Raw genomic sequence first — 19,422 nt, forward strand, 5'->3', positions numbered from 1 at the left:
AAAAGAAACAACCACTGTGAACAATGTCAAATGCAAATGAAAAACTTAAAAAAAAAAAAACCCACCACTCATTTCATATAGGGTTAACCTTTCTAATGTATAAACAGCTCCTCTAAGGAAAAGACACCCCATAGAAAAATGATGAAAAGGATATGAATAGACAGTTCCTAGATTAATACATACAGGTCTTTAAACATATAAAAAAAAATTCTCTCTCACTCATAAGAAGGCATGTAAATGAAACCTACACTGAAGTTCTGATTGTCTCTTATGCCCCTAGCTAAATATCAAATATTCAACACTACACATGGTGAGCTTGAGGGGAAGGTGCTCTCGCACATGCTCGTGGGAGTGTAAGTACTTACCCACTGGGCAGTGCCATTTGTATTAATAGCAGTCTAGTTTAGAGATACTCCTGTGTCAGTATAAAATGGCACACATAAAAAAGTTATTCATTACTGCATTGTTAGCAACAGCAGAAGACTGGAAACAATCTAAATACTCAACAACTGGATTAACTGAATCAACTATGGTGCATCCAAACAATGACATCTTATTTATACAGCAGCTAAAAAAAAAATTTATTTCTAAAGATTATGATTCAGAAGGAACATCTTGGCTGGGTGCAGTGGCTCACACCTGTAATCCCAACACTTTGGGAAGCCAAGAGAGGAGGGCTGCTTGAGCTCAGGAGTTCGAGACCAGTATGGGAAACATAGTGAGACCTTGTCTCTTCAGAAAGTAAAAAAGCCAGGTGTGGTGGAGTATACCTGTGGTCCCAGCTACACAGGAGGCTGAGGCAGGAGGATCACTTCAGCCCAGGAGTTGGAGGCTGCAGTATGCCACGTTCACACCACTGCACACCAGCTTAGGTGACAGAGCGAGACTATTTCAAAAAAAAAAAAAAAAAAAAGGAAGGGCTATCTCCAGGACATATTGTTATTAAGGAAAGTGAGATACCGAGAGGTGCATATGGTATGCTATCTTTTATGTAAGGAGGGGGGGAAATAGGAGTGAAGAAAAATATATACTAGTGAGAAAACAAAAAAACAAAAAACCCACTTGAACAAAAAACAAGAAGCAAACAAAAAAAACAAGACATATTTATATAAGACAAAGAAGAATGTGACTGGGTGGGGAAGGGAGCAGAATAAGATATCTCTGTGAGACAGATCTTTGTTGAATCACAGAAATGAATTACTTACTTCAATAGTAATCAAATTCATTTTTTAAAAAGCAGTCCCTTGGCCGGGCAAGGTGGCTTATGCCTGTAATCCCAGGCAGATCATGAGATCAGGATATCGAGACCATCTCGGCTAACACGGTGAAATCCTGTCTCTACTAAAAATACAAAAAATTAGCTGGGTGTGGTGGTGGACGCCTGTAGTCCCAGCTACTCGGGAGGCTGAGGCAGGAGAATGGTGTTAACCCGGGAGGCGGAGCTGGCAGTGAGCCAAGATCACACCACTGCACTCCAGCCTGGGTGACAGAGCAAGCGAGACTCTGTCTCAAAAAGAAAAAAAAACAGTCCCTTAACCTGAAAACAACAAATGAACCCAACTGTATGTTAACTTTGTAACATAATTCCTCAGAAAAACAATTTCAAATGACTTTAGAACAGAGTGCTTTTGACCACACACATCTTCAGTGAGATGCATTTTAAAAGGTGGGCTCGGTGGCTCATGCCTGAAATTCCAGCACTTTGGGAGGCCAAGGCGGGTAGATCACTTGAGGTCAGGAGTTGGAGACCAGCTGGCCAACATGGTGAAACACTGTCTCTACCAAAAACACAAAAATTAACTGGGCATGGTGGCTGGCACCTATAATCCCAGCTACTTGGGAGGCTGAGGCAGGAGAATCCACTGAACCTGGGAGGCAGATGTTGCAAGTAAGCTGAGATCACACCACTACACTCCAGCCTAGGCGAAAAAGTAAGACAACATTTCAAAAAACAAAAAAAAAATTAGCTGAGCGTGGTGGTGGATGCCTGTAATCGCAGCTACTAGGGAGGCTGAGGCATGAGAATCGCTTGAACCCGGGAGGCAGAGGTTGCAGTGAGCTGAGATTGCGCCACTGCACTCTAGCCCAGGCAATACCGCGAGACTCTATCTCAAAAAAAAAAAAAAAAAAAAAGGAAAAAAAAAGGTGCATTTTAAGAACAAAAATAGCTACATATATTAAAGAAAAAATTTTTTAACATGATACAGTATGTTTACAGTTACTACTAATATCAGCATTGTTACTGAAACCATTTTCTTTACATTGCAGGATAAAGCAAAGAAAATAAGTACTTATAACTTGTTTCAAGTTTTTACTATAAAATACAACTAGGAAGCCAGGCACAGTGGCTCATGCCTGTAATCCCAGCACTTTGGGAGGCTGAGGTGGGGGGATCACCCGATGCCAGGAGATCAAGACCATCCTGGCTAACACGGTGAAATCCCATCTCTACTAAAAATATAAAAAATTAGCTGAACGTGGTGGCACGTGCCTGTAGTCCCAGCTACTCGGGAGGCTGAGGCAGGAGAATCACTTGAACCCAGGGGGCGGAGGTTGCAGTGAGCTGAGATCCCGTCACTGCACTCCAGCCTGGGCGACAGAGCAAGACTCTGTCTAGAAAAAAAAATAAAAATAAACAACTAGGCCGGGCGCGGTGGCTCAAGCCTGTAATCCCAGCACTTTGGGAGGCCGAGACGGGCGGATCACGAGGTCAGGAGATCGAGACCATCCTGGCTAATACAGTGAAACCCCGTCTCTACTAAAAAATACAAAAAAAATAGCCGGGTGAGTGGCGGGCGCCTGTAGTCCCAGCTATAGGGAGGCTGAGGCAGGAGAATGGCACAAACCCAGGAGGCGGAGCTTGCAGTGAGCTGCGATCCGGCCACTGCACTCCAGCCTGGGCGACAGCGTGAGACTCCCTCTCAAAAAAAATAAATAAATAAATAAAAAATAAAAAAAAAAATAAACAACTAGGAGCTAAGAAATTAGGTAAAAATACTATACCATTTAAACTGAATTAGAAATACAAATATGGACTCATGATTTTTAAAAATACATTTAAAATGTATTTTTTAAATGTTCTGTCATTTAAAATGGCCTTAAAACAATGCTACCCCTAGGCAATGAGCACACCCTCCATCTTGTCTCTAACACCATTCTCCAATAAAAGGAACCAGAGCTCCTTGGAGAAGTGGCCAATTCCAAGTCTGGGAGGAAGGTTCAAGTAAGCCTGCAGTGCAGGAAAACCTTCCAAGATAAATGATGTCTGTCAAAATGAGACAAGAATGACCTGAAGGGGTGTCCACTGGCATCAAAAAGTGCAGCTGATTCTAGAACACACTAAATATACACAACTTTAGGATGACGTTTAAGAAAGAAAAAGCCAGGGGGAAAAAAAAAAGATATAATTTGACATAACAATCAAATAAATGTAAAAGGAATAAAAAGACAAGAGAAATTAAGACTACACTTCCAGCGATCATTTTTAGATTGTTCCTAGAAGTTTCTCTTAACATATAGAGTACTATATTTTTATACAAAACAAACAACAACAAAAAACCCAGAAAATCATCACTTTACAAGCCCTGTAGAAATTTACTCATCCAGCCAAGAATTATTTATTGGTTTTAAAACCATCCACTAAATGATTGATGGAGAATGAACCAAAGTAAACATAACATTTTGGTTAAAGGGAAGTAACAATCACCAACCATCTGGTATATCTCTCCTAATGGTATGCAATTTGAAGTACGTAAGATCACCTCTGATGTATTCTGGCCAAAAATGAATCACAATTAGAATTAAAAAAAAAAAAAAATCAAAGATTCTGAATTAGAACCATGTGAAAGCAATCATAGAAATCAAAGAACAAATCTCCCAAAGGAGCGGGTGGTGATGACTTTCTAGAGATAAACATAACTCAAACACAGAAATCTAACTTCCTGCCTGGGCAACACAGTAAGACCCTATCACTATAAAAAAAAAGGTTTAACAATTAGCAGGCCGTGGTGGCACACCTGTAGTCCCAACCACTGTGGGGGTGGGGCTGAGGTGGGAAGGTCTCTTGAGCCCAGGAGGTGGATGGTGCAGTGAGCTGTGATCGCACCAGTGCACCCAGCCTGAGCCACAGAGTGAGACCCCATCTCAAAAAACAAAAAACAAATCTAACTTCCTCATTCCAGTTAAAAAAGGAAACACCACAGAAAATGTGAAGTAAAAAAAATAAAATATAGAAATATCAGGCCGGGCACAGTGGCTCACGCCTGTAATCCCAGGACTTTGGGGAGGCCGAGGTGGGTGGATCACGATGTCAGGAGACCCACACCATCCTGGCTAATACTGTGAAACCCCATCTCTACTAAAAATACAAAAACAAAATTAGCCGGATGTGGTGGCAGGCACCTATAGTCCCTGCTACTCAGGAGGCCGAGGCGGGAGAATGGCGTGAACCAGGGAGGTGGAGCTTGCAGTGAGCTGACATCAGGCCACGACACTCCAGCCTGGCCAACAGAGTGAGATTCCATCAAAAAATAAAAAAAATAAAAAAAAAAATAAAAAATAAAAATATATATATATATATATACACACACACACAAGAAAAGTGCATCTACATATCTTATTCTTTCAGAAATTCCTACCAGACACAGTACTAATGGCTGGACTATATTTTCTGAGGACGCATTTTTTTGCAGCTAGTAATAAAAAGTACTAGTATTTAACATTAATCAAGTACTTACTACACACTTGGGACTATTCTTAGAATTTTACATGTATTAACTTCTGGAGCTGCACAACCACCCTTTGAATCAAATATTGCTATTATCTGTATACTATGAAATGAGCAACTGAGGCCCAAGGTTTAAGTACCTACCTGAGGTCCCCAAGGTAAAAAGTGGCAGAGGAAGGAGTTAACACAGGAAGTCTGGCTCCTTGGCCTATGCCTTCCTTTAAAAAAAAAAAAAAAAAAAAAAAAATTAGCTCACGCCTGTAATCCCGGCACTTTGGGAGGGCGAGGCAGGCGGATCACATGAGGTCAGGAGTTCGAGACCAGCCTGGTCAACATGGTGAAACCCCATCTCTACTAAAAATGCAGAAATTAGCCAGGCATGGCAGCACACTGCACTCCAGCCTGGGTGACAGAGCAAGACTCTATCTCAAAAAAATAAAATAAAATAAAACAAATTTTAGTATATATATTACATTCATACAGTTAGAAAACAAACATAAATGCCTATTTGCCTTTGCCCTGTCTATTCCAGTAGCCCCACCCCCAACAGATAGCCAGTTTTATTAGTTTCTTATGTATCTTTTGAATTTTTTTTTTTTTTTTGAGACAGAGTTTCACTCTTGTTGCCCAGGTTGGAGTGCAATGGCGCGATCTCTGTTCGCTGCAACCTCCGCCTCCTGGGTTCAAGCGATTCTCCTGCCTCAGCCTCCCGAGTAGCTGGGATTAACAGGCATGCACCAGGCCAGCTTGCTAATTTTGTATTTTTAGTAGAGTTGGGGTTTCTCCATGTTGGTCAGGCTGGTCTCAAACTCCTGACCTCAGGTGATTGGCCCGCCTTGGCCTCCCAAAGTGCTGGGATTATAAATACATATTCTTATTACCCCTTCTCTTATTCCAAATGCATCGTGCATCATACTCTACATTCTGAACCTTGCTCTCTCTCAGTTAACAATACATTTGGAAGTTATTTCAGTCTCAGTATATAAAGAGCTTCCTCCTCATTCTTTTCTACAGCTATGTATGATTTTGTTGTATCGATGTACACCAAACTCCCAATGATGGGCATGAACTGTTTTTTTTTTCTTTCTTCTCTCTCTCTCCTTTCTTTCTTTCTTAAGACAGGGTTGGCCGGGCGCAGTGACTCGTGTCTGTAATCCTAGCATTTTGGGAGCCCGAGGTGGGCAGATCACTTGAGGTCAAGAGTTAGAGGCCAGCCTGGTGAAACCCCTTCTTTACTAAAAATACAAAAAACTAGCCAGGCGTGGTGGCGGGCACCTGTAATCCTAGCTACTCGGGAGGCTGAGGCAAGAGAATCGCTTAAACCCAGGAGGTGGAAGTTGCCACCAGCACAGATTGTGCCACTGCACTCTAGCCTGGGCAACAGAGAGACTCCATCTCAAAAAAAAAAAAAAAGACAGGGTCTGGCTGTCAACCAAGCTGGAATGCAGTCGCCAGGATCTCTGCTCACTGCAGCCTTTACCTCCTGGGCTCAAGTGATCCTCCCACCTCAGCCTCCCAAGCAGCTAGGACTACAGATCTCACTATGTTGCCCAAGCTGATCTCTAACTCCTGGACTTGAGCCATCTTCCTGCCACGTCTGAGCACCACGCCCGGCCTGAGGCTTTATATTTTAAAATGTGTCGGGCCCCCACCTCCCCACATCTCAACGCCTTTTTTTTTTTTTTTTTTGAGAGGGAGTCTCGCTCTGTCGCCCAGGCTGGAGTGCAGTGGCGCAATCTCGGCTCACTGCAAGCTCCGCCTCCCAGGTTAACGCCATTCTCCTGTCTCAGCCTCCCCCGTAAATGGGATTACATGTGCCCACCACCACGCCCGGCTAATTTTTTAATATTTGTTTTAGTAGAGACAGGGTTTCACCGTGTTAGTCAGGATGGTCTTGATCTCCTGACCTCATGATCCGCCCACCTCGGCCTCCCAAAGTGCTGGGATTACAGGCGTGAGCCACGGCGCCTAGCCAACGCCTTTTATTTTTCAGTTACTGGCTCTTGCAGCTTGTTTATTTTTCCATAGTAAGTCTAGGATCAGTTCCCCTAGTTCCAAAAGAGAAAAGCCTGTCCATACTTTTACTAGGATCACATTATTATTATTATTATTATTATTATTATCATCATCATCATCTGAGACGGAGTCTCGCTCTTGTCCAGGCTGGAGTGCAGTGGCGAGATCTCGGCTCATTGCAACCTCCGCCTCCCGATTCAAGCGATTCTCCTGCCTCAGCCTCCACAGTAGCTGAGATTACAGGCGCCCGCCACCACACCCGGTTAATTTTTTTAGTTTTTTATTTTTATTTTTTAGTAGAGAAGGGATTTCACAATGTTGGCCAGGTTGGTCTCGGACTCCTGACCTCAAGTAATCCATCCACCTCGGCCTCCCAAAGTATTACAGGCACCAGCCACCGCGCCCGACCAAGATCACATTTAATTTCATACATTTACTTAAGTTTGTGCACACTTCTTAATGTCACATGGTATATTTATTTGTTCACATGTCATGCCCCTTAGTAGTATTTTAAAGTTCTTTCCCAATAGTTTTGAACCTTTCCTAAGTTTCTTCCACAATACTTTATCTTTTTACTGCTATTGTAAATATTAGTTTTCTTCAATTATGTATTCTAATTGATATCTGTAAATCAGAAAGCTATTTATTTGTAGATATTAATTTGGTACTCAATTAATTTAACTTTTTATAATTTAAAACTATGTCAATGACGACGGCGGGCGGGGGGTGACTTCCTTAGAAAAAGCATCTTTGGAGACGTCAGTAGTTTTCTTTATCACTTCACAAAATCCATACAACCTGAGAACGCCTCGACTCACTAAGAAATTAAGACACCTAGGATTTAGTCCAGACTCATAGATAAACACAGCAACAATTAAGCTTTCTTCAAAAAATGAGGATAACTGCCTAACCTAAAACCTTTGACTCCTTCATCCTGGGCGCCGTTATATGGCATTGCTTCTTAAAGCGTACAATGTTATTTAACCTAGGGCTCTGCTTAACGGCCTTATTAAAATACCCCAAAGATTTAGGGATTTGAACAGTTTGAAGCAGGCACCCCGAAACAAAAGTTCTGAAACACTCATTTAAAAAAAAAAAAAAAGTGACGGTGATTTGCATTCCACTCCAATTAAAAAGAAATGCTTTTATATAAAAACTCGTTTTTAAATTATTCAACACTTAGCTTTTCCACCCCTTCCATTTTCAAGTAGAAAAGACGCTCCAGGAAGATGGCACCGTTATAATTATCAGCACTTTCCACAAGGGAAGTGCAGCTCAAACCTTATACCTCAATGTTGGTCTCCTACATCTCCCTCTTAGGCACAATCACACACAATCCCACACCCAGTTTCACATTCACTCAACAATCCCAAACATCGGGTCAAACTTTGCGGACAAACTCAGGGTCACACTGGCTCAAACCCGCCTCAGAGGCCCCCACCTCCGCCCTGCACGTAGGCCAGAAGCTCTTAGACCCACTCCCTGCCCTCGCGCCGCGCCCCTAAAGATCAGGAATCCTCCCCTTTAACCTCCCCGGTCCGACCGACCCGAGACGCCCAGATCCCACCTCCTACTTTCGCGCCACGTGGACCCAGGGGCCGTACTGACCCGCGGACAAAGACCAAAATGTCCACTCGGTGCGCTACGCTTGCGCACTCCGAAGGCGAGGAAGCACTCCCAGAAGTCTCCGCGACGCGGCCCGCCTCGGTCACCGCGGCCAGGCCCAGGCTGGTACTGAATTACCTTCTATTACCAGCAACGCCGCTTCTCAGGCCTTGGACTACATTTCCCTTGAGGCTTTACTGGTCGACTCTCTGTCTCCTCCCTTTCCCCCGCGAACCTGGCTGCCTCCTTCTGTGACGATGGAGCTCTTGAGGTAAGTAGTCCTTTAGCGTTAGATGACTTCAAGCTTGCTGGAGGGGCTGGAGTGGCGACGCCCTCTCCGAAGCCTCGCGGACGCAAAAATGTCAAAACGGGCCAGGCCCCGACTCAGAAATAAGAGAACGCCATTTTGTCTCTGGCCGATGTGGCTCTGGACTACAATTCCCAGAGCCCACAGCGGCCTGACGTTACGTCGTTCTTGACGTCGTGGCGAGCTTGTTAGCTCCGCAAGGACCCGGACGCGACCAGGGGAGGCAGAAGGTGAGGGGTCTGGGAGTCCTGGGCGGGGCCGGGGCGTGTCCGGAGACTCGGATCTGTGCGCGCAGGCGGGAGCGGGCTGCGGATGCGCGGTTCTGAATGTGTCTTTGTGACTGTATGGCCGGGTGTGGGTGTCTGCAACTGTGCAGGTGTAACCGCCTGTCTCCAGGGTGTCTGTCTGGTGGTTTTTTTTGTAACCATGTGTGATAGTGAGTAGCGGGGTGCAGGGTCCTTGTGACTGGGGGTGATACTGCGTGTGTCCCCGTTGTAGATGTGGCCTGTTCGCCCTGTTCCTGGGGTGTGAGTACAGTTGTGACTGACCACTGCGGGTGTGCGGTTGTGATTCATGTCTCCAAGGTTTATGCGTGGTTTTGGTTGTCTGTGCCTGTGACTATGCGGTGACGCCGCTTGTGTGTTCCTGTGTCCCTTGGTGTGTGTGGGGGCAGCGGGGTGAGTGGTGCTGTGTATGCAGGAGTGGGGTGCCACTGCTTGTGTGAGTGTGACTGTGTGTATGTCCACAGTGAAAGTTCAGTTGTGACTGGGTACCGTAAAGTGCCAATGATGGCGTGTGTCCCCTAAGTGGGTGTATGATTGTGACTACATGAGGAATTTGTGGGTGTTGGTATGTGGGACTTGTGACTATATGGGAGTGACTGTGTATCACAGTGGAGAGTAGATTGTGTGACTAGGTGTGTCTTAGCGGGTATGTGATTGTGACTGGAAGGGTATTGTGACTGGAAAGGTATGGAGGTGAAAGTGAGTCTGTGATTGTGTACTGTGTCTCAAGAGTGAATGTAGGGCCGGGTGTGGTGGCTCACATCAGCACTTTAGGAGGCCGAGGTGGGAGAATCACTTGAGCCCAGGAGTTCGAGACCAGCCTGGCCTGTACAAAAAAAAAATTAAAGGCCAGGCTCAGTGGCTCACGCCTGTAATCCCAGCACTTTGGGAGACCGAGGTGGGTGAATCACATGCGGTCAGGCGTTCTAGACCAGCCTGGCCAACATGATAAAACCCCATCTCTACTAAAAGTACAAAAATTAGCTGGGTGTGGTGGCAGACGCCTGTAATCCCAGCTGTTCCAGGGGCTGAGGCAGGAGAATCGCTTGAACCCAGGAGACAGAGGTTGCAGTGAGCCGAGATCGCACCATCGCACTCTAGCCTGGGGGACAAGAGCAAGACTTCATCTCAAAAAAATAAAATAAAATAAAAATTATCTGAGTGTGGTGGCCCGCGCCTGTGGTCCCAGCTACCCAGGAAGCTGAAGTGGGAGGATCTCGAACTTGAGAGGTCAAGGCTGCAGTGAGCTGTGTTTGAGCCACTGCACTCCAGCATGGGTGACAGAGCGAGACCCTGTCTCGAAAATATAAAAGGGTGGATTTGTGGTTATGTTTGTGTGACACTAACTATATGTGCAGCACAAAGTGTGCTAGTGACTCTAGTGCTTGACCCATGCAGAACCTTTGAAGTTAGGACAGATTCTGGCCCTGTACAGTAGTGACCTCAGCCTTCCTGAGTGACACTGGATTTAGGCAAATGCATGGTCTTCTCTGATCACACTCCCCTATGTGGTAGGGAAGGGGGATGATGGTTCAAAAATGACCTGGTTGTTCATGATTCCATTCTCTTAACCCTTCTCCAAGAAAGGTGCCAAGTTCAAGTACATCAGGTTTTATTCTGTTTCCCTGAAATCCTTCTTGTTTTTCAGGACATGCTTTTCTTTCCTTCTGTAACTTCAGAACCACGGCACCATCACCCTCACCCCCACCAAAGTAACCTGGTCTCCAGTATTTGCCATAGGAGTAATTTACTGGATGCCTTGGAGATGTACTGAAAGGCCTATATCCTCTCTGCTCCCTGCATACCTAATGTTCTTTTAAATTTTTTTCTTTGCTTTTAATTTTGAATTAATTTAATACTTTAAAATGTTACAAAAATAGAATTCCCATTTACTCTTGTTTTTTTCTTTCTTTTCTTTTCTTTTTTTTTTGAGATGGAGTCTTGCTGTGTCACCCAGGCTGGAGTGCAGTGCTGTGATAGCTCACTGCAACTTCCGCCTCCCCGGCTCAAGCGATTCCGCTTCTGCCTCAGCCTCCTGAGAAGTTGAGATTACAGGCATGTGCCGCCACACCCAGCTGACTTTTTATAATTTTAGTAGAGACGGGGTTTCACCATGTTGGCCAGGCTGGTCCGAACTCCTGGCCTCAAGTGATCCTCCTGCCTCAGCATTCCAAAGTGCTGGGATTAGAGATGTGAAACACCATGTCTGGTCTCCATTTTCCTTTTTGTAACTCCTTTGACACGCACAGCCAATTTTTTGTATTTTTAATACAGACGGGGTTTCACCGTGTTGATCATTTATTTTGTAGAGTCTGTAGTGTAGAATGTTCCTCTCTTTGGGATTATCTGATATTTCCTGTTGATTAAATTCAGATTCTGCCTTTGAGGCAAGAATACTCCAATAGCGATGTACCCTTCTGAGTGCATCATGCCAGGGACCCACGAGGTCAATTTGTTACACTATGAGTGGTATTAATTTTAACCGCTTGGTTAAGATGGTGATTGCCAGATTTCTCTGCTGCAAAGTCACTGTTTTTCCCATTATAATTGATACATGTCTCGTGAAGAAATACTTTAAGCCTATGTGACTATCCCGTTTCTTATCCTACTTTCATTATTAGTCTTATCCATCGATGACGCTTGCCTGAAAAAGTTGTTACCAGCTATTTGTCAAATTGTGGAGTTTTTTGGTTTGTTTCCATCATCCCTTCTATGTTTATCAATTAGAATATATTTTGTGTGTGTGTGTGTGTGTGTGTGAGATGAAGTTTGGCTCTTGTTGTCCAGCCTGGGAACGCAGTGGCACGATCTAGGCTCACTGCAGCCTCTGCCTCCTGGGCTCAAGCGATTCTCCTGCCTCAGCCTCCCAAGTTGCTGGGATTACAGGCATGCGCCACCATGCCCGGCTAATAATTGTATTTTTAGTAGAGATGGATTTTCACCGTGTTGGACAGGCTGGTCCCGAACTCCTGATCTCAGGTGATCTGCCCACCTTGGCCTCCCAAAATGCTGGTATTACAGGCGTGAGCCACCTTACCCAGCCTTATTGATTAGAATCTTACTGTTAGAAAGATATTTTTCTTCTTCCCCATTTATTTATTTACTTTCTTCTGTAGGTTATAATGTCTTTTATTCTATAGGTTATATATTCATTGCTATCATTATTTTTTCACTGAAATTATCACACATTTGGCCACTAGGAGCCTTTCTAATTGATTCCTGTGTCCTTTCAATGTGGCCTCTTTATTTATTATTTTTATTATTTATTTTCTGGCACTGCAAGGTGTTCCACATTGATATGGTACTTTCTCTGCCTCAGTCCTGGAATCTACAAATTTCCCAGGGACCATTGGTTCCTTTTATTAGAAAATGATTTTTTTCAGCCAGGTGTGGTGGCAAGTACCTGTAGTCCCAGCTACTCGGGTGGTTGAGGCGGGAGGATTGGTTGAGCCCGGGAGGCAGAGGTTGCAGCAAGCCAAGATTACACCACTGCATTCCAGCCTGGGTGATGAAACAAGACCCTGTCTCAAAAAAAAAAAAAAAGATTTTTTGAAACCAAGGTTAGATATCTTCATTGCTTCTGAGATTTCATTGCTTCCAGGTCCTCTCAGCTATGAAATATGTTTGTATGTATGTATATACAAATAATTCATGAGTTCATATAGTATCTCCAATTTCAGTGCAACACTACAGGGTTCATTCTAGACTTCTCTCCATTTCCTTTTTTTTTTTTTTTTTGAGACAGAGTTTTACTCTTGTTGCCCAGGCTGGAGTGCAATGGCGCCATCTCGGCTCACTGCAGCCTCCACCTCCTGGGTTCAAGCAATTCTCCTGCCTCAGCCTCCCGAGTAGCTGGGATTACAGGTGCCCACCACCACACCCAGCTAATGTTTTTTTGTATTTTTAGTAGAGACGGGTTTTTGCCATGGTGATCAGGCTAGTCTCAAACTCCTGACCTCAGGTGATCCTCCCACCTCCGCCTCCCAAAGTGCTGTAATTACAGGCATGAGCCACCACGCCCGGCCTCCATTTCATTTTTTTAAAATATAATTTTAAAATTTTTTTGTGGAGACAAGGGTCTCACTATTTGCGCAGGCGGGTCTCGAGCTCCTGACCTCAAGTGATGCTCCTTCCTCGGCATCCCAAAGTTCTGGGATTATAGATGTGAGCCATCATGTCTTGCCTCCGTTTTCCTTTTTGTAACTCCTTTCTTTGACCTTGAAAATTGTGGCTCACATGAACCGTAATATGTTTTATTTATTTGCTCAGTCCTGTGTAAAAAGTAATTTAAGAATTGCTGACCTCCACATACCATGCAGTTCTTTTTGTCTTTAGTCTTACAGTATATAGTGAAAATACAGTTTTCTAAAACTACTTTCTTCCCTAAACCCTTTGTATTCATAATATTTATGTGTAATATAGATTGTTCATGTGTTACTGTTTGTATTTTATTTTGGGTTCCCCACACATCCTGGTTGAGTTTAATGATTTTTCAGAGTGTGTGAAACAATCACATTGTTCTAAAAGTCAGAATCAGACAAAAGGATTTACTGAGTCACTCTTCCATCATTTCTTCTCTCCTAATGCCATTGCCCATTGTTTTTTGTTTGTTTGTTTGTTTTTGGTTTTTGCTTTTTTTTTTTTTTTTTTTTTGAGACAGAGTCCTGCTCTGTCACCCAGGCTGGAGTGCAATGGCCCAATCTCGGTTCACAGCAACCTCCGCCTCTTGGGTTCAAGCAATTTTCCCACCTCAGCCTCCTGAGTACCTGGGATTACAGGCATCCACCATCATGCCCGGCTAATTTTTGTGTTTTTGTGGAAATGGGGTTTCACCCCGTTGCTGCCTGCCTCGGCCTCCCAAAGTGCTGGGATTATAGGCATGAGCCACCATACCCGGGCCCCATTCTTTCTACCCAGTTCCCACTTACCTATTTCAGTAACCAATATTGTTACTTTTTTGGTTTTATGGTTAAATAAACGTAGGAAAGGATTTACCATTTTAGGGTGCAGTGACTCACTCCTGTAATCTTGGCACTATGAGAGGTCGAGGTGGGAGAATTGTTTGAGCCCAGGAGTTTGAGGCCAGCCTGGGCAACATGATGAAACCTCATCTCTACAAAAAATTAAAAACTAGCCCGACGTGGTGATGCATGCCTGTAGTCCCAGCTATTTGGGAGGCTGAGGTAGGAGGATCTCTTGAGTCTGGGAGGTCAAAGTTGCAATGAGCTGTGATCGTGCCACTCTACTCCAGCCTGAGTGACAGAATGAGACCCTATCTCAAACAAATAAAAATAAAAACACTGGGAAAAAGGCTTTTGGTTCGAGTTTTTACTCAGAGTGGTTGCTTTTTCAGGATGAGATTACTAAGGTTAAGATGGAGGTTCCTGTACCTGTCTAGCTCCCATAACTTGGCCAACTTCTCCCAGCCCCCCAGCCCAGGCCCTTGTGATGTGGGATCCTGGGCCCTAAAGAATGTCTGTGAATTGCAGAGACAGGGAACATTTGGGCATACAGCTTCAAATTTTACTAGGTGGTGTAGAGATGGCTCAACTTTTCAGAAAGATTTGTGCAAAGTTTTGATGTTGGAGCTCTAAAACAGCATGGTTTTGCTGGGTCAGAATCAACTTGTAGGCTGGGCACAGGGACTCACACCTGCAATCCCAGCACTTTAGGAGGCTGAGGTGGGAGGATCACTTAAGGCCAGGACTTCAAGACCAGACTAGGCAACATATTGAGATCCTGTCTTTACAAACAATTTAAAAATTAGCCAGGTGTAGTGGTGTGCCCGTGGCCTCAGCTATTTGGGAGGCTGAAGCGGGAGAATCGCCTTAGCCCAGGAGGCTGAAGCTGTGATTGTGCCACTGCCCTCCAGCCTGGGTGAGAATGAGATCCTGTCCCCCTGCAAAAGAAAAAAAAAATTGTCCTGTAACTCGCAATTCACATTTTGTTTCACATTGTGGGTTTGTGAAAAATCCCGTTGAGACATATGGAGCTGGAATTGGACAGCTCTGCTGTTATTTCTGAAGCTTCCTCTTTTTAAAAATTGCTCTTTCTCATATTGACCAAGCGTCTGAGTCTGAATTTTTATCTAGTCAAAGTATAGCCTAATTTGTGTACTGGTTAGGACAGGCTAAGTTATGCTGTGGTGGCAACCAACCCGTGAATCTCAGTGGCTTACAGAATAACAATTATTTCTGCTCATGTACATGTCCAGTGTGGATCAGCAGAGACAGGGTTCCACACCAAAGAAGGTCTGCCACCCTTGGCTGCATCATCTGAAACACAGATGGTCACCACATGCACGAAGAGAAAAACTGTGCAGAATTGTACAGTTTTTGCAGTTCTTTCCGGTGCCTTCAACTGAAGTGACAGTCATCACCTCAGCTGAGATTTAACTGGCTAAAGCAGTGCATGGCCCTACCTAAGTGCAAGGGGCTGGAAAATGTCATTTTCTGTGTGCCCAAAGCTGGATAATGGTGAAACATTAGTAATGTCTACCACACTGGCTAAGACCCATTCCTTTGTTTTGTTTTGTTTGTTTGTTGTTGTTGTCATTTGTTTGTTTTGTTTTGTTTTTTTGAGACAGAGTCTTGCGCCAGGCTGGAGTGCAGTGCCGTGATCTCGGCTCACTGCAACCCCCGCCTCCCGAGTTCAAGTGATTCTCCTGCCTCAGCCTCCCGGGTGACTGGGACTACAGGCATGCACCACTGCATGTGGCTAATTTTTCTATTTTTAGTAGAAACTGGGTTTCACCATGTTGGCCAGGATGGTCTCGATTTCTTGACCTCGTGATTCGCCCACTTTGGCCTCCCATAGTGCTGGGATTACAGGTGTGAGCCACTGCACCTGGCCGACCCATTTCTTTTTCTATACGTAGCAAGTTGCTTCTGTAAATTAGATGTGATTTCTTTTTGGAGCAAGGAGGACATCCCTAGACTGTGGAGAGAGGGTTGACAAGGAGCCTGTGCACAAGTGAGCCAGGGGAATGAGGAAGCTGGAAGCCTTTCAGATGAAAGGTCACCTCCTCTGCGTGAGCCAGGACACGCCCCTGAAAAGCGTTAGCACGGAGAAAATCAAACTCCCCTTCAGTGTGCAGGTTCCCAAAGGCACCTCACTGCCACTCATGAATCACTCCATTCATAGCTCCTTTTATAACCCACCCCGCTGTTGAGGAGGATTAATTGTATTACTTATCGTTATAGAATATATGCTTGCCAGGTACAGTGGCTCACACTTGTAATCCTAACACTTTGGGAGGCAGAGGTGGGTGGATCACTTGAGTCTAGGAGTTCGAGACCAACCTGGCCAACATGGTCAAACCCCATCTCCACTAAAACTACAAAAATTCGTCAGGTGTGGTGGTGCACACCTGTAATCCCAGCTACTTCGGAGACTGAGGCAGGAGAATTGCTTGAACCTGGAAGGTAGAGGTTGCAGTGAACTGAGATCATGCCTCTGCACTCCACCAAAGTGAGACCTGATCTCAAACACACACACGCGCGCGCGCGCACACACACACACACACACACACACACACGTGCACGCATGCGCTTTAGGGAAAAACTTGAAAATACAGAAAAAAACAAAGATCCCCCATTTACTATATAACCTAGAGACAAATATAAAATTTAATTGAAAATCCTTTTAGTCTGTGTTCTATGCTACATATACACAAGCATACATGCATACATATGTCTATTTTTCCTTTAAGAATAGGATTACACTACACTTGCTGTTTGTAACCTACATTTTTCACCTAATGTTATGTATTTTACATCGTTACATCAACAAAGATATGTATCATTTTGTTTATGGTGACAGTGTTCCCACTATATAGATACACTGTAGTTTACTTATTTATTTAATCTTCTTTCCTAGATATTGAAGTTTTCTTTCAATTCACTGTTCCATTGCCAACTGTGTCTCCATCATATACTCCACACACATGTTAATACTTTGGATAGGATTTCAGACTTGGAATTGCTTGATCAAGGGCATGTGTGGTTTAATTTCTGCTAACGTTGCCTTGTTGGAAGTTGACACCAGCAATAGCTTACCACCTGTGTCCATTTCCTCACATCATACTAGTGTGGAATATCATCCATCTTTTAAATCTTTGCCAAATTAATAACTATAAAATAGTATTTCCTTATTGCTTTTAACATTCATTCCCTTCCTTACTAAGGAGGTTTAAGAATGTTTGGTAGGTTGGTGGGTCACTTTATTATTTAGTGAATTTCCCATGTATATACCCTTTGCACATTTATCAAAAATTATTGCTACTTTTCTGAAAATTTATTTATTTTATTTTATTTATTTACTTTTTTTGATTTGAGACAGAGTTTCGCTCTGTCGCCCAGGCTGGCATTAGTGGCACGATCTTGGCTCACTGCAACCTCCACCTCCTGGCTTCAAACAATGCTCATGCCTCAGCCTCCCAAGTAACTAGGATTACAGGTGCTTACCACCATCCCCAGCTAACTTTTGTATTTTTAGTAGAAACAGGGCTTCTATTGGCCAGGCTGGTCTCAAACTCCTGGCCTCAAGTGATCCGCCTGCCTTGACCTTCCAAAGTGCCAGGATTACAGGCATGAGCCACTGTGCCCTGCCCCTTTTAAATATAAACCAAATTATGCCATTTCTTGGCTTTAAAAGTTTAGTACCTTCCTGTTTTCCTAAGAATAAAATCCAAAGTTCTTACAGTGGCTTCCAAGCTCCGTGTGATCTGACTTCTAGCTTTCTCTCTGACCCTCTACCTCTCGCACATTCCATCCCAGATGCCCTTGTCTCCTTCCTCTTGTTGATCAAGGAAAGCCTGCTCCTGCCTTCAGACCCTTGCAATTGCTGCTCCTGGTGCGAGGAATGCACTTCCCCAGATACCTGCATTGCTCACTCATCCATTCAGGCTGTGCTTACCAGTCACCTTCTCAGACTACCCTCTCTTCCTCCAAAACTCCCTCTCCCCTTAATCTTCTTTGTTTTTATCTGTAGGACATTTACCACTTGATATATATATATATAGAGAGAGAGAGAGAGAGAGAGAGAGAGATTTGTTGTTTTGTTGTTGTTGTTTTTGTTGTTGTTTGTGACAAGAGTCTCACTCTGTTGCCCAGGCTGGAGTGCAGTGGCGCAGTATCAGCTCACTACAACCTCTTCCTTCTGGGTTCAAGTGATTCTCTCACCTCAGCCTCCTGAGTAGCTGGGATTACAGGCGGGCGCCACAACAGCCAGCTAATTTTTTGTATTTTTAGTAGAGATGAGATTTCACCACGTTGGCCAGGCTGGCCTAGAACTTCTGACCTCAAGTGATCCGTGTGCCTCACCCTCCCAAAGTGCTGGGATTACAGGCATGAGCCACTGTGCCCAGCCCCGCCTGATGTATAAACAGGAATGTCAATATCTTGTCTATGGCCATACCACCCTGAACACTCACATCTCATCTTTTTTCTTTCTTTTTTTTTCCTTCAAATTTTTTGTGGAGATCGGGGGCCTCACTTTGCTGCCCAGGCTGATCTTGAGCTCCTGGCCTCAAGTTATCCTCCTGCCTTGGCCCCTCAAAGTGCCGAGATCACAGGAGTGAGCTACTGTGCCCAGCCCTCAGTCCCATCTATCTCCGTATATCAGTGTTTGTTGGTTGTCTCTTCCCATAGGATGTGAGATCCAGCCAGACACAGTGGCTCACACCTGTAATCCCAGCAGTTTGGGAGGCTGAAGTGGGCAGATCACTTGAGGTCAGGAGTTGAAGACCAGCCTGGCCAACATGGCAAGACCCTGTCTCTACAAAAGTTACAAAAATTAGCAGAGCATGATGGTGCACGCTTGTAATTCCAGCTACTTGGGAGGCTGAGGCAAAAGAATTGCTTGAACCTGGGAGGTGGGGGTTGCAGTGAGCCAAGAGTTCATCAGTGCACTGCAGCCTGGGTGACACAGCGAGATTCTGTCTCAAAAAAAAAAAAAAAAAAAAAAAAGAACAGAATATGAGATCAACTGGGACTTGAATTATTTTCTTTCCTCGTGCCTAGAATAGTGCCAGTTGAGACAGGAGCCCAGTAAATATGAAAGAATTCTGACTTCCTTGTCTCTGCCTCCATATCTATCAGATGCCAGAGCTTGTTGATTTCATCTAATCTGCATTTTGAATTTATCTCCTCCTCCTTTCCGCTGTCAGTGTCCTGGATCAGGCCCTCTTTGTTTGCCTGAAAAAGTACAAGCACCTCTCAATCTTTCTGACTCCAAGGTTACACCTCTCCAAAATAACCTGGCCATATTGGTCCTGTCACGTCCATCTTTAAATTCTTAGGTTGCCTTCCATTTCATTAATAAGTGAAAACCTACTTTTTCTTTCTTTTTTTTTTTTTTTTAGAGACAGAGTCTCACTCTGTTCCCCAGGTTGGAGTGCAATGGCACGATCTCGGCTCACTGCAACCTCTGCCTCCCGAGTTCAAGCGATTCTCCCTGCCTCAGCCTCCTGAGTAGCTAATTTT

At 44.3% G+C, this 19,422-nt stretch overlaps 2 protein-coding genes and 1 long non-coding RNA gene across 20 annotated transcripts in view; 1 reads left to right on the plus strand and 2 right to left on the minus strand.

Annotated features, from left to right (window-relative positions):
• ZNF146 (zinc finger protein 146) overlaps positions 1-8,486 on the minus strand; it is a 28,892-nt gene extending 20,406 nt beyond the window's left edge. For 5 of the 16 annotated variants that reach the window (XM_007996493.3, XM_007996486.3, XM_073016609.1 and 2 more), the window contains exons 1-2: positions 8,310-8,414; positions 4,871-4,944 (exon numbers count right to left, since the gene is read on the minus strand). The gene's annotated coding sequence lies outside the window, so the exon portion shown is untranslated. Of the gene's footprint in view, positions 1-4,870; positions 4,945-8,309 lie in introns of all 16 variants that reach the window. The other 11 variants (XM_037991592.2, XM_007996491.3, XM_007996487.3 and 8 more) reach the window with 7 other exon arrangements.
• A 29-nt stretch (positions 8,487-8,515) lies between these two features.
• Positions 8,516-19,422, plus strand: part of ZNF565 (zinc finger protein 565) — a 32,873-nt gene continuing 21,966 nt past the window's right edge. The window contains exon 1 of one of the 3 annotated variants that reach the window (XM_007996481.3): positions 8,516-8,618. The gene's annotated coding sequence lies outside the window, so the exon portion shown is untranslated. Of the gene's footprint in view, positions 8,619-8,822; positions 8,885-19,422 lie in introns of those variants that run through there. The other 2 variants (XM_007996478.3, XM_073016604.1) reach the window with 2 other exon arrangements.
• The window catches only part of LOC140711870 (uncharacterized), a 46,924-nt gene continuing 39,099 nt past the window's right edge, over positions 11,598-19,422 (minus strand). Inside the window, exon 3 of the long non-coding RNA XR_012093189.1 lies at positions 11,598-12,459. This is a non-coding gene — a long non-coding RNA (uncharacterized lncRNA). The remainder of the gene's footprint in view (positions 12,460-19,422) is intronic.

The sequence above is a fragment of the Chlorocebus sabaeus genome, chromosome 6 (genome assembly GCF_047675955.1).
Source record: "Chlorocebus sabaeus isolate Y175 chromosome 6, mChlSab1.0.hap1, whole genome shotgun sequence".
NCBI lineage: Eukaryota > Metazoa > Chordata > Mammalia > Primates > Cercopithecidae > Chlorocebus > Chlorocebus sabaeus.